At 34.4% G+C, this 13550-nt stretch overlaps 1 pseudogene; it reads left to right on the forward strand.

Annotated features, from left to right (window-relative positions):
- The window catches only part of LOC125859151 (uncharacterized), a 39357-nt pseudogene that overhangs the window by 20133 nt on the left and 5674 nt on the right, over positions 1–13550 (forward strand).

Below are 13550 nucleotides of genomic sequence, written 5' to 3' on the forward strand. Positions count from 1 at the left end.
TAGTATGTTTTCACGTTTATGTCTAAGATGGCTAAGAGACTTAGTATTCCGCTTGTGTACTTTTGAATGATGCTTTAAAAGTGACCTTTGAGTCTTATGGGATTTTATTTAAAGAGTTTTTAATTCCGCACTATTTTACATATCCAATGTGATGAATGCTAAGGGCTTGTATGAGACCTCCGAGAGGTCGAATTCGCATGTTACGACTTGGGGGTGCTCTCGGGTCGTGACATCACTCCCGTCTCCGGATCAGTCTGCTATAAGCTCGATCAACGCTGGCTACTAGTGCCCGAACCTGCATCACGAAATAGATGCAGAGCGTAGCATGAGTACCAAAACAACAAGTACCCAGTAGACATCATAGGCCGACTGAACTTGAAAAGTAAAGGCAATATGAAAAGAAGGAATACACAAATTGAGGTCAAGAACAAAAATCTAACTAACAAAGGAATGCACACGAGTGTACAAAGAACTACCTAAAGTAATCTATAAGCTAACTACACCTAACTGGACCCCCATAAGTCCAGAAGGTACACTCGTGCGCAAGTTAAATAAAAACACGAACGGACCCCCATAAGCTCGACGAGTACACAGAATAACTATAACTAAAGAGAATTGCATATAAGAACCCAAGAACGAAGAACATCGTACCAGAACCTCAACCCTAATTAGTAAAATCTGACAGTACGGAGGCCGGACCTCGAACCGGATGCTCACCAGAAGTACCCAAGTAACCAATCACAAGTATCAAGTATCTGAGGCCGGAACTCTAACCGGATGCTCTATATAAGTATCTGGCAATAGAGGCCAGAACTCTAACCGGATGCTCTATTTAAGTATATGGGCAATAGAGGCCGAAACTCTAACCGGATGCTCTATATAAGTATCTGGGCAATAGAGGCCGGAACTCTAACCGAATGCTCTATATAAGTATCTGGGCAATATAGGCCGGAACTCTAACCGGATACTCTATAAAGGTGCCACTGTAGCTGCTGAAAGAGTCCCAATCGATCTATTCTCATAAATGTCCGTGGATCGCCGTCCACACCTAGCCAATCAATGAAAGTCCTTGGAACAGAATCGAAAATCAAATTCAAATCACGAAGCAGAACTAGTGTCGCCGACGTAACTCTTGAAGCTGTAACATCGGGGAAATAAGGATAACTATCATCGGAGCAAACGTATCGCCTAGCTAAGGCCCAAACTATCAGGCTCAGGTCTGCTACACCAGTCTACAGGGATCTAACTCGGCCGAGCGACGTCGGGACAAAACTAAGGCCTATCGGATCTGAATCATGTATTTCTAAGGCAAGCCCTAGTCAAACCTAAACTAAGGCCCAAATGCTTCAAACAAATAGTAAATTAAGCATACAAGCACTCCACATAGTGAGGAGGGTCAATTAATAACACAAAGCATGCTCACAGTTACCCGATAATTCTCGAAATAGGCCGAAAATATGATTTCCAAACACCTATGCATGATTCAATCACTACCAACCCAAATCCCAACTAATCAACATGCATTCAGACTCTCAAGCTCAATCTAAGAGAGGGAAACCGTAGCCTACCTGTAGGCCGATCACACGTGCTCCAAAATCACTTTTCCAGAGCTTTCCCTTTTCTAACGTCCTCGAAACGCTGCCCCGCTATCAAAAATAGAGTCACAACGTTATTACGGTCGTTTAAACACCAAAATCACAACAAACGGAGACGGACCAATTTCGGGATCAAAACGGGGAAAGTGGGACCCGCGCTGGAAATTCTGGAATTAACCCCAAAAGTGGGTCCTAACCAGTTCCCCTAGCTCATGTCCCAAAATGGGACACAATTCGGGGCTCGGGAACAACACAATATCAACATGCAACTAAAACCCAAATTTTCTCAAAAATTAGAAATGGGACAGCAGTTGAATCAGTGTATTTACCAGAAACTGGAGGTCTACAGTGAAATGCGACAACACCACGACGTTCTCCTCGAAAAACCACTCAAGATAGCCTCAAAAATAACTGAAATCGGACCTAGAAAGGTTGAGAAAACAAGTCTTAAAATCTTCCAAAATCAAGCTCACAAAAGGGTCGTGGCAGAAGGTGTTTCACGAAATTTACCTCAAACGGAGACCCCAAATCACTATCCGAGCTCACCAACACGTTATCCTCGAAAAATCTCACAACTTTTCCTTTTGAATCGCCCAAATCGGTTGAGAGATGAGAGAGTTATGAGGGTTTGAAGTTTGAGAAAGTTGGCTGATATATTTGCAATTATAGCAGATATTTCTGCAATTTTCCAAAAACTAAAAACTCCGACAGGGTGCTCCGAACTCGTTCGAAACCCCGTGTACGCAAATGAGATATGCAAACAAACCAAATTCGATATTTCGGACTCAACGGCACAGTCGAAATTCCCATCAAAGGTCATCTCAATAAAAAGTGGGTCCCACTTCCAAATGCCCTTTTAAGTCAAAAACTACAAAAAAGCTCCGAAAAATATCAAAAACCTCGAGACACAAAAGAAAGGTCAATCTAGACCAAACTTGACATTCCGGAGCTAACCGCGCTGACGGAATTTTCATTTGAGTGCGTTTTCTAAGAATGTTGACCAAAGTCAACCTTAAGCCAAATTTCAAAGGCTAAAACGCCTAATCGCACCAACTCACACTGAAAACCTTGAGAGTCATGCAGACCATGCTACTAGCCTAAAATGACCCTTCTGGAGCTGATGGAATCATCAGAATTGGATTCCGATCTAATCTTCTCGAACTTTTGATCGAAAATGTTCGTTCAAGGTTCATAAGCTCCAAAATAATAAAGCTCACACCATAACCAAATGAACGACTAGGTGACCGAACTGTCAGTCCCAGTAAGTCATAATGACTTGGGGTCGCTACATGAACACTCTAAATAACACACAGAATGCAAGACAGAGAAATGACCAGGAGGGTCATTACCTATATTCTCAAGAAAAGAATGATTATTAGTTGAGATACTCTAACTCCAATAATGCTAAAAACCAATCAAACAAATTAATACTCTATGATTTTCTAGACTTTTCCTGTGTTTTAACTATTGTTCGATAACTTGGCGTCAGTTGATAACTATGACTTTTAACTTTGGGTGTACACAAGTAGGCACTTTAACTTGTATAAAATTAAGCAAATGGACACATTCATCCTACACGACATCATACGTGGTAATTTTGTATCTTACGTGGCATCCTACATGTATTATGTCATCTAGGACACATGTGTCGACTTGTTTAATTCTAGACAAGTTTAAGTGTTTACTTGTGCACATTTAAAGTTTGAGGACATAGTTGTCCGTTGAAACCAAGTTAAGGGTTATCCCTAAAATAAAAGTAAGTTGAGCATATGGATAATAATTGGTTCAATTTTGTTAGCATAAAAATCAATATCTTCTTCAGATAGGCAACTCATCAACACTATCAGGAAATCATAAATATTCTAACCAATTCTACACTAAATTAATATGATAGTTAAATTTTTAACAACTTTATGCTAAAACTATATTTATTTTGCTACAAATAGTTTATTTTATTAATTATCATCTAGTTTAAGCAAAATCCATGGACTATTTACACATGAAAAATAAAAGAAGTCATATTTTTTATTCCGAACCTCGTTTGAACTCTTCAAAACCTACGTTTATCCTTCCGAACCAATACACGCCATTAAGTATGTCATCACGGACGCCCACATAAAATTTCAGTCAAAAAATCCACGGATGCACATATCTCACATATAACATACGAAAAATGTAAGAATTTTTATTTTTCGGTTCGGGCCTCGTTGAAATTAAAAATACATATGTTTGTCCCTCTAAACCAGCGCACGCTATTAAGAAGGTCGTCACGGACGCCCAACAAAAATTTTGGCCAAAAAATTATCGGGTGCATATATCACACAAAATTCATGGACTATAACACATGAAAAATGACAACAATCATATTTTCGATCCGAACCTCGTTTTAACTTGTTTGTCGTCATGAACGCCCACAAAAGTTTTTGATCAAACAATCGTCGGACGCACATATCACACAAAATACATGGACTATAACACATGAAAAGAAATTGAAAAATCACTATTTTCCGTTCTGGACCTTGTTTGAGCTTGTAAAACCCTACATTTTCCCCTTCGAACCAACACCCGTCATTAAGTTTGTCATCACGGTCTCCCACAAAAAATCACTGGGTGCACATATCACACAAAATTCATGGACTATATAACACATGATAAACGAAAAAATCGCTATTTCCTGTTCTGGGACTCATTTGAATTGGAAAAAATCTATGTTTTTTTTTCCTCCGAACCAACATGCACCATAAGTATGTCGTCACGGACGCCCATGTGAAATTTCAGCCAAGAAATCATCGGGGACACATATAACACAAATTCATGGATTATAGCACATGAAAATGTAAAAATTCATATTTTCCGATTCGGGCCTCATTTGAACTTGGAAATACCTACATTTACCCTTTCCGAACCAACACACACCATTTAATAGGTCATCACGAACGCCCACAAATTTTTTTGATCAAACAATCGTCTGACTCCCAAATCTTGGACTGTAACACTTAAAAAATCACTATTTTCCGTTTTGGATCTTGTTTGGACTTGAAAAGGCCTACCTTTGCCCCTCCGAACCAACATGTGTCATTTAATAGCTCATCTTGGAAGCCCAAAAAAGTTCGGCAAAAAAACAACGAACGCACATATCACACAAAGTTCATGGATTATAACACACGAAAATTGGAAAAATTCATATTCCTAGTTTGGGCATTGTTTGAACTTGAAAAAAACTACGTTTGCCCCTCTAAACCAACACGAGCCATTAAGTAGGTCTTCACGGATGCTCACAAAATATTTTGGCCAAAAATTCGTTGAGCACACATATCACACAAAATTCATGGACTATAACAAACGAAAAATGTAAAATTCACTATTTTCCGTTCCGAACCTCATTTGAACCCGAGAAAACCTATGACTTCCCATTTGAACCAACACGCACCACTAAGTATGTCCTCACAAACGCCCACAAAAAATTTCGATCAAAAAATCGGCAGGCGCACATATTCTACAAAATTCATGGACTATAACACACGAAAAAATGAAAAAAAATCTATTTCACGGCCCTAGCCTCATTTGAACTTGATAAAACCTATGTTTGCCCCTCCGAACCAACAAATGATATTTAATAGGTCTTCACGGACGACCACAAAAAATTTCGACCAAAAAACCACCGATCACACATATCATAAAAAATTCAGGTGACTATAGCACATGAAAAATGGAAAAGTTCTTATTCCCGTTTCGGGCCTCGTTTGAAATCTAAAAAACCTACATTTGCGCCTCTAAACCAAACCACGCCATTTAGTCAGTCGTCACACTCCCACAGAATTTTGGCAAAAAAATCGCCGGACGCACATTTCACACAAAATTATAGACTAACACACAAAAAATAAAAAAATTCCTATTTACCGATTCGGGCCTCGTTTAAACTTGAAAATCCAATGTTTGTCCTCCAAACCAACGCACATGTGGAATATAATTAAAAGGAATAAAGTATATCCTAATAAAGACAAATGGCAGTCCAAGAGAAGAACTGTGGCAGTTTATGACAAGAATTAGTTAGTAAATAATATTTAATTTGAAATTTAAAAAAATCAAATATCTATATTTTTTTAATGGTAAATTGGGAAGTTACCTACTCCTATTCTTATTTTTTAATTCCTACTTTATTTTTAACAAAATAGGCACGTGCAATTACTTTAGGACTCAACTTCCCTCAAATGATAAAATAAATAATCATGGTTTACATATTTTCATCTATATAATTATTACTGTATTAGAAAAAAAATATTTTTTGGACTTTTTTTAAAGCTATTTTTATATACTAATTAAAGAGTCCTAAACCTAAAAGAGTTTTATTCTAAAAGAGTCCTAAACCTAAAAGAGTTTTATTCTAAAAGAAGAGTCCTAAACCTAAAACTAAACAAAGAAAAAACGTACTTAATAAAACGGGCAAGTCAAAGATTGTAACCCATAAAATAAAAAATATGTCAATTCCTCAAGATATTACCATCCAAATTTTCTCGTGCCTTCCTGCTAAGTCTCTAATGCGTTTTAAGTGTGTTTCAAAATTTTATAATACAATTGTGTCGGAACCATATTTCGGGGATATCCGTTCATCCAATTATTCTAAGATTAATCGCGTGATTGGATGCCTAGGCGATGGTATTTACTCTATAGAAGAAGATGGAAACGCCACCAAGTCTTATCAACTTGATAATTTTGATAACTTGTGTCATCACTTTAATCGTGTTTCTAATTGTTTTGGTTACGATAATGGTTTGTTTTGCACGTGGGATGAGAAATATATTTCAATTTTAAATCCCGCTACAGGAGAAGTAAGATATCTTCCCTACTTGAAATGTTATGATGGTTCGTACGGGATATGTTCAATAGGTTTTGAACCTAAAGAAAACGAGTATAAAGTTCTTTTGACTATTAATAAACAAAATCATCTGGAATTATCAAGAGCATGGGTTTTTACTTTAGGTATAGATAATTCATGGAGGGAGATAATTAGCTATGGCGAACATGATTATTATATTTCTGATCTCGAATATGGACATTGCATAATTAGTGGGATCCTCTATCGATTTAGCTTTTCTCGTGAATTTTGTATAGTTGCGTTTGATATTAAATCTGAAATTTTCACAACTATCACAATGTCGATTGAATTTCATAACAGTATAGATATGTATAATTTTGACGAATTTGGATATAAGGACTATATGCTAATAGATGTGAATGGAAAATTAGGAATTATGTATATTCTAGAGGTCTTTCTTACTAAAGACATCCATTTATGGATTTTAAAAGAAGAATGGGAACATCAAATATTTGAATTTCCTTTAGAATGGAAACATGAGGATGATATAGAGTTGAATCCCTCTAGTATTTGCAAGTATGGTGATGAAGAAATTGTATTTGCTTTATGGATAAAATCAAGTGATGTTTGGGCTTATTTTTTTTATCATGTGAAGAATAAGAGTTGGAGATATTTTAAAGCAGCTGAGGTTGGTAGCATTTTTAGTTATAGGGAAAGCCTCTTCCCTTTGAAAAATACTGGCTTACCAACCACAATTGCGGAGGAACGCAGAATGGAGAAAAGTTGAGGTGTGCGTATTCAAAGTTGAAGTGCTGATGTCAAGTCAAGTTAGAATGGTCGAAATTGAAGAAAAGATTCATTATTAGTTGCAAGATGAGTAAATAGTTTTTCCAAGTTATCCATAGTTTCAACACCAATACTTCTCATATAGCCATTTTCGTAACAAATGATATTATCAACACTAAACTGTAAAATTGAAGAGTATTTTAGACCTTTTTTTCCCTTTTATATTTATAATAAATATAGATTACACTATGTGAGTTTTTTTAACTTTACACTGCTAAAGTTACAAAAAAAAAAAATTATGAGCTTTGACTATGTCTTAGCAAGTAATTTAAAAAGATAAAACTACATAACTACACATACATCACTACCGAATATACTATATTTACCTCTAGTTTAAAACAATTACATATACTATCACTTTTAATATTTATACCATATATTTTAAAAGATTTAATTAGATACACAAATTCCTTAAATATGGTATTGGATAATTATCTTAAATTTAAACTCCTTAATTAATGGTCCACATTAACAACTCAATTTTTTCATATTCACATTTCACATCTACCATTCCCCACCCACACGTCCACCAACCCTTTTTCTTCTTCATCTTCTCCCTCTTTCTTCCTTCATCCTCTCAATACATATTTGCATGTTCAAAACAACATTATACACATTTGTTTGTTTCTATTATTTTATTATTCTCATGTATCTTGATTTTGTATATGAGTTAAAGTTCATAATGTTCTCAGGTTCAATTTTAAAAAGTTTTACAAATTAGGTTTTATATTTTTTTGATCTTGTTGTTTCTCAAATACTTTAATGGCTGGTTATTCTCAAAATCAGATTATTCTTGTTAAATGTACTACACATTAACAATATTATACTAAATCAAACAACTTTTATTTGTTATTTTCACTCATGAGTTTCTCATTGCAGGGACTGACTCTTCATCCGTTAAAATTCAAGCCGAGAATAGATCTAAGTATAGGAACTACTCAATCAAAAAGGAAGAATTACGTCAAGCTTTACTTAACATAACAAATACATTATTAGATATGCAACAATGTTGGATACACATCAGGTGCACATGTATCTAGTTAAGAGTTGATGTATCTGAGTTAAGGTTATATCTATCTGTGAGGAAAAAAAAAGATGCTAAAAAAAAGGAAGAATGTTGAATTTTTTTACTTTTTTTTGGATCAATGATAAGACAAATACGTGAGTTGGTCCTGAATTCGTGCGCTTCAATTACATTCCATATTTAGATACACATAATTTATATATATGCTTACTATCTATTTGAGATACATGTTTTTGAATATAATGTATGATTGATAATTGATACATTAAATTAATACTAGATACATATAAAAGATACAAGAAATTAAAATTAGATCATATAAATAGATACATAAAATTAATAATAGACACATATAACAAATACACAAAATTAATACTAGATACTTCTAAGATACATATGAATGTACTTGTATGATACTCATGTATCTAAGTGTTTAGTTGTAGAATACATCATCTATTAATAATAGATACATTAAATTAATGAATTTATTATAAAATAAAATTAATCAAATTACATGATCAAGATATACATGTTTTTGTTTTTTATTAATAATAATATTAATAAATATATTATTTCAAAGAATAATAAATAAATAATAAATGAAATTAATTAAATATAAATACACTCCTTGATTTTTGTCCTATATTAAGATATTTGAATAATTTAATTTCCAGAATTAATTGTCCATGTATTCTAAATATCATCAATTACTCCTCTAATTAAGGAAATCAGTTACAACCAATTAATTTTAAAAATAAAATACGTATCTCAGTTTTAAAATTCGACATATACATGTATCTGTCGGATTCAAAATCATGTATCTTAAGCTTGAAATATGGTAGAGAAAGTAATATGCTTTGTGATAAAAGTGTTGTTACATGTTTGCCAAATCCATAACAATGTAAATAGCCCCATATATCCTATTCATAAAATTGTTCTTTTTGTCTTTTAAATAGATTGATCATTAGTTTTTATCCTTTAAATGAGCTGGATTTTAATTTTGCCCTTGAACAATTGAACTTATGTGTAGTAATGCATAAGTAATTTAGAAAATGAAGTCATTTCTGGGTAAAACTAGTGGATATTACGATAGAAACATATAAACTTAACAGTGCTCCAACGGCCCAAATAAAAGAATATCAATTTTATATATAGGTAGGACTTGTACCTACATGTCAATTTTCCATGACGAGAAAAAATACATTATAAGCTCAATTGTCATGCAAGATCCATGTCCAAAGCTCAAGTCTTCTTTTAAAAAGAATACAATAATTTCTAAAATTTCCTACCATTTTAAATTTTTTTATAAAAATTCATTCTCAAATACATTCTTATCCTCTCTAGAATACATTTCCCTCCTCTCAGATATATCTAAATCCCCTCTCACATACATCCCTCCCATTACGTAATGTATCATTCAATTCGTGAGCTATCTATCCGCAGGTTTCCTAACAAGACCTAAGCACCTCCATGAACATGCACATAAGGAAATCATGGCAACACCTAAAGCACACAATAACCTTACTAGATAGGCACACTATCCCCCACTTGGGTTTCCGGTATGTGTTTTATGCTTAGTGCCACATAAAATGAACGAAGGGAGTACTGATCAAGATCAGATGCTAGTATTGCCTTAGTGGCTAGACGAGAATCGACCATTGTTTTTCAGTTGTAGAAAGCATTTTGTGTTTCTTGCATAATCACTCATGTTATATAATTGAAGGCGGATTTAGAATGAGTATGATCTTAATTAATATCTGTATACATTTGAACTTTTCTCATATGTATACATTTTCAAAGTCTTGTACAATGGAAGGCATCAAGTTTGTATTCAGGAAATCTAATGTAGTTCTATCTTTCTCTATTCTCATTTAACATATATTGATTTGAAACAAATATTCATTTTGAAAATGTCAGGCCCCGAGGCAATTCCCTTGACGTAAACATGGGACCTAGGATTACGAGTGACCCCAAGCTAACCTTGAGCTAGCATATTATAAACATACAAACATTTTTCTAAGATAGGAGATATTGTGCGGAAGCTAAAATCATAAGCTAAATGGGATTATGGGGAATACCAAATAATAGTCTGAATATAGGAAATGTACTAAGAGTTCATTAACAACTGAAAGATCAAACTCAAATCTAAAGTTGAATCTAATACTATGTCTGAAATAAGCCTCTAACTGACTAGAGATGCTGGGACATGCTCCCAGCTAACTCTAGCAAAACTGAAACTAAAATGAAAGACTGAATGTAAAAGAAACATGTATGTTGTCCTCGAAGAATGAGGACTCACCACTGATACTGTTGAATACGGATAGGGAACCGATCTACATGTGATCTAAATGTTGAGGACCTGAACCTACATCACGAAAAGATGTAGCGCAGAGTATGCGTCATTACTTGAAAGGTACTGAGCATGCAGGATAGGATAAAGTTGAACAAAGCATACTGCAAAATGATATAATATTAACATGATAAAGATACTGAAATATACTGAATATGAACTAAACTGAATGCAATGACCAAGTACAAACATGTTGAAACTGAATACTGAAATATATCTGAAACCTGGTCAAAGGCACTAGAGTATGACTATGGGAGATAAACGTGGAGTCCGATGTATACACCCCATCGAGAGGACCCAATATACCTTGTCAGGGGTATAAAGACATGACTGACGTGATCACTAAACTGGAAATGTGTACAATACAACATAACTGAAATATAATGAATAGCTCAATATTTTGACATGCTAATGCAACATTAAAGTACTGATAATGAAACATTTGTAAACTAAGGCATGTATATCTATATAAATTGACCTAGCAAGTGCATTTCATGAACTAAATGAATCTACACAACTAGGTTCTAAATTTCATGCAAGGATTAAGCAACATGGTTACGAAAACATGATAATCTAATTAGGAATAGTCTAACAGCTAAATCACAACACTTTTCTAAAGTTCAAGAAACCCTAGGTCTAAACAATATATCTGAATTCTAGGGACCTAATAGGTGAAAGGAACCCACTAGTGAAATCTCACATACCTGGTGACGAATTCAACGGAGAAATCTTTCGATTTCAGGGTTGAAACTGAGGAAAACTAGTTGCATTATTCGAAAGGTTTTGGTCGACTGTTTCTTCTCTTTTTGCTCTGGTTTGATCGATTTTTGGAGAAAGAATTGACTAGGGTAAGTTCTGATTTAGTTACTAGGCTTATACTGACCAAAACGACGTAGTTTAGGTGTCTAACACATAGGAGAAAAGATCAAACGACCCCTGACTTAAAAATTGACGGGGCCAACGACGGGACTTACTGACGGACCGTCGACTGACCTACGGTCCGTCCTGATCAGTCATCGATTGGCTTCAGAAACTGGGATCTGGGGGTCTTGAACCACGGACCGTGGTCCCACCTATGGTCCGTAGGTCCTACCGTTGGTCGACCCTTAGCTGGAATTCCTGGGGAGGGAGTCGTAGGTGGCCCCCCGTTGGTGGCACCTGCAACTTCTGAAAATCTACATTTGGTCTATTTTTAGAATCTGGGGTGTTACAGAAACATTCGTCTTCTCTAGTTCGTTTGTGAATTGCTAAGTTGTTAATCTTTTTTCCAAAATGTGTAAGGTTATGGAGATTCCTGAGACATTCATATCAATTGATCATTACATGAAGTCGTTCATTACTCCACTTATTGAAGAAACACATGCTAATTTGCTCTCAAACATCACCACAGTTTCACGAGCCCCTGCACTCGAGGTTCTTGATGTCAGAGAATCAAAATACTTTAAACCTCCTAAAGGTTTATATTATGATATTTTGGTAAATAGAGCTATGGAGGGGAAGAAAGTTGAACGGAAGTATAAACCAGTGAACGGAGATTTGATTGCACTATCAGATGTGTTACCAAGAAGAATTGATGATTTGAACGGACCAAAGATATCTTATCTGATTGGCATAATCAATGACATAGAAGATGAAGATTCATATCGGATACACATTCAGTCTTCGAAGCCTATTTCATTTCAGAAACAAGACAACGACAAGGGTGAAAAAGGGGACAAACTTTTTGTTGTCTATCTTTCCAATTTAACAACAAATCTTCGAATATGGGCTGCTTTGAATCCGAACATGGAAAATGCAAACTTGAATATCATTAATACTGTGCTGAAAAGTAATCCAATTACTGTAAGTAAACATCTTTTTTTCCCCTCTTCTTCTTAACTACATATTTACAATTTGGCTTGTAAGTTATATAGAGTATGTGATTGTGGTAGTTTTCATGAGGCTCTACTTTCTGTACTTTGTTTCATTTTCAAGTAGTGTTAGTCTGTTGTTGATATAGAAAGGACTTAATGTTCTAGCCAAGAAGAAATTATTGTCAAATTTTAAAAGTGCTAGATTAGAAAAGTGTGAGCACTGCTTGGCTGGTAAACAAAATAGAGTTTCCTTTAAGTCCTACCCCCTTCAAGAAAGACAGAGTTGCTTGAATAGGTGCACTCTGATTTATGCGGTCCAATCCACCTTGTTGAAGGTCTTTATAATCTTTATTCCACACTTTTTCTCCTTTTTTATCATATGATTGTACGAAATAAATTATTTTCTACATTAAAGTTACTTGTCATTTTCCACATGTATTTTTACTAAAGTTTCATCATTTTTGTTGAATGCAGCAGTAGAGAATATTTTGTTGCTTCAATATAATATAAAGTTATTAGTAACTAAAAGATCATAATCTTAGAAGAAGAAGAAACACAAAGGTAAAGTTTTTATTTTTTTTATTTTTTATCTATTTGTTCTTGCATGTTGATGATCATGATGATGATGTACATGTTTTTTTTAATTTTTTTTTTTTTGTATAATTTTGATTAATATTAGGGGAAAATGGCAACTACTACTACAAAGAAGAAACCAGAGAAAACAATTCCTGGCTTAGTGGATTTGGTGTTTTCTTGGTCTTTAAAGGATGCGTTGAACAAAGATCTTTACAATTCATTTGTCGTCCATTCTACTTTAAAAATATATGTAAATTTTTACTTGTCCAGTTTAAAAAATCAAGAGATAATTTCTCACTTAGGTCCTCATTTATCCTTATTATTTATTATAGTTACGTTTCAATACATTTTCGAAACATTAAATTTATTATATTAAAAATGTTAATACAGTGAAATTGCAATTCAATTTTTTTTTAAAAAAGGTATTCCAAATCAATAGGTAAAAAATGAAATACTAAATGCTTTTTAATGTGTCATTGTATCAAGTATT

The sequence above is a fragment of the Solanum stenotomum genome, chromosome 3, assembly GCF_019186545.1.
Source record: "Solanum stenotomum isolate F172 chromosome 3, ASM1918654v1, whole genome shotgun sequence".
NCBI lineage: Eukaryota > Viridiplantae > Streptophyta > Magnoliopsida > Solanales > Solanaceae > Solanum > Solanum stenotomum.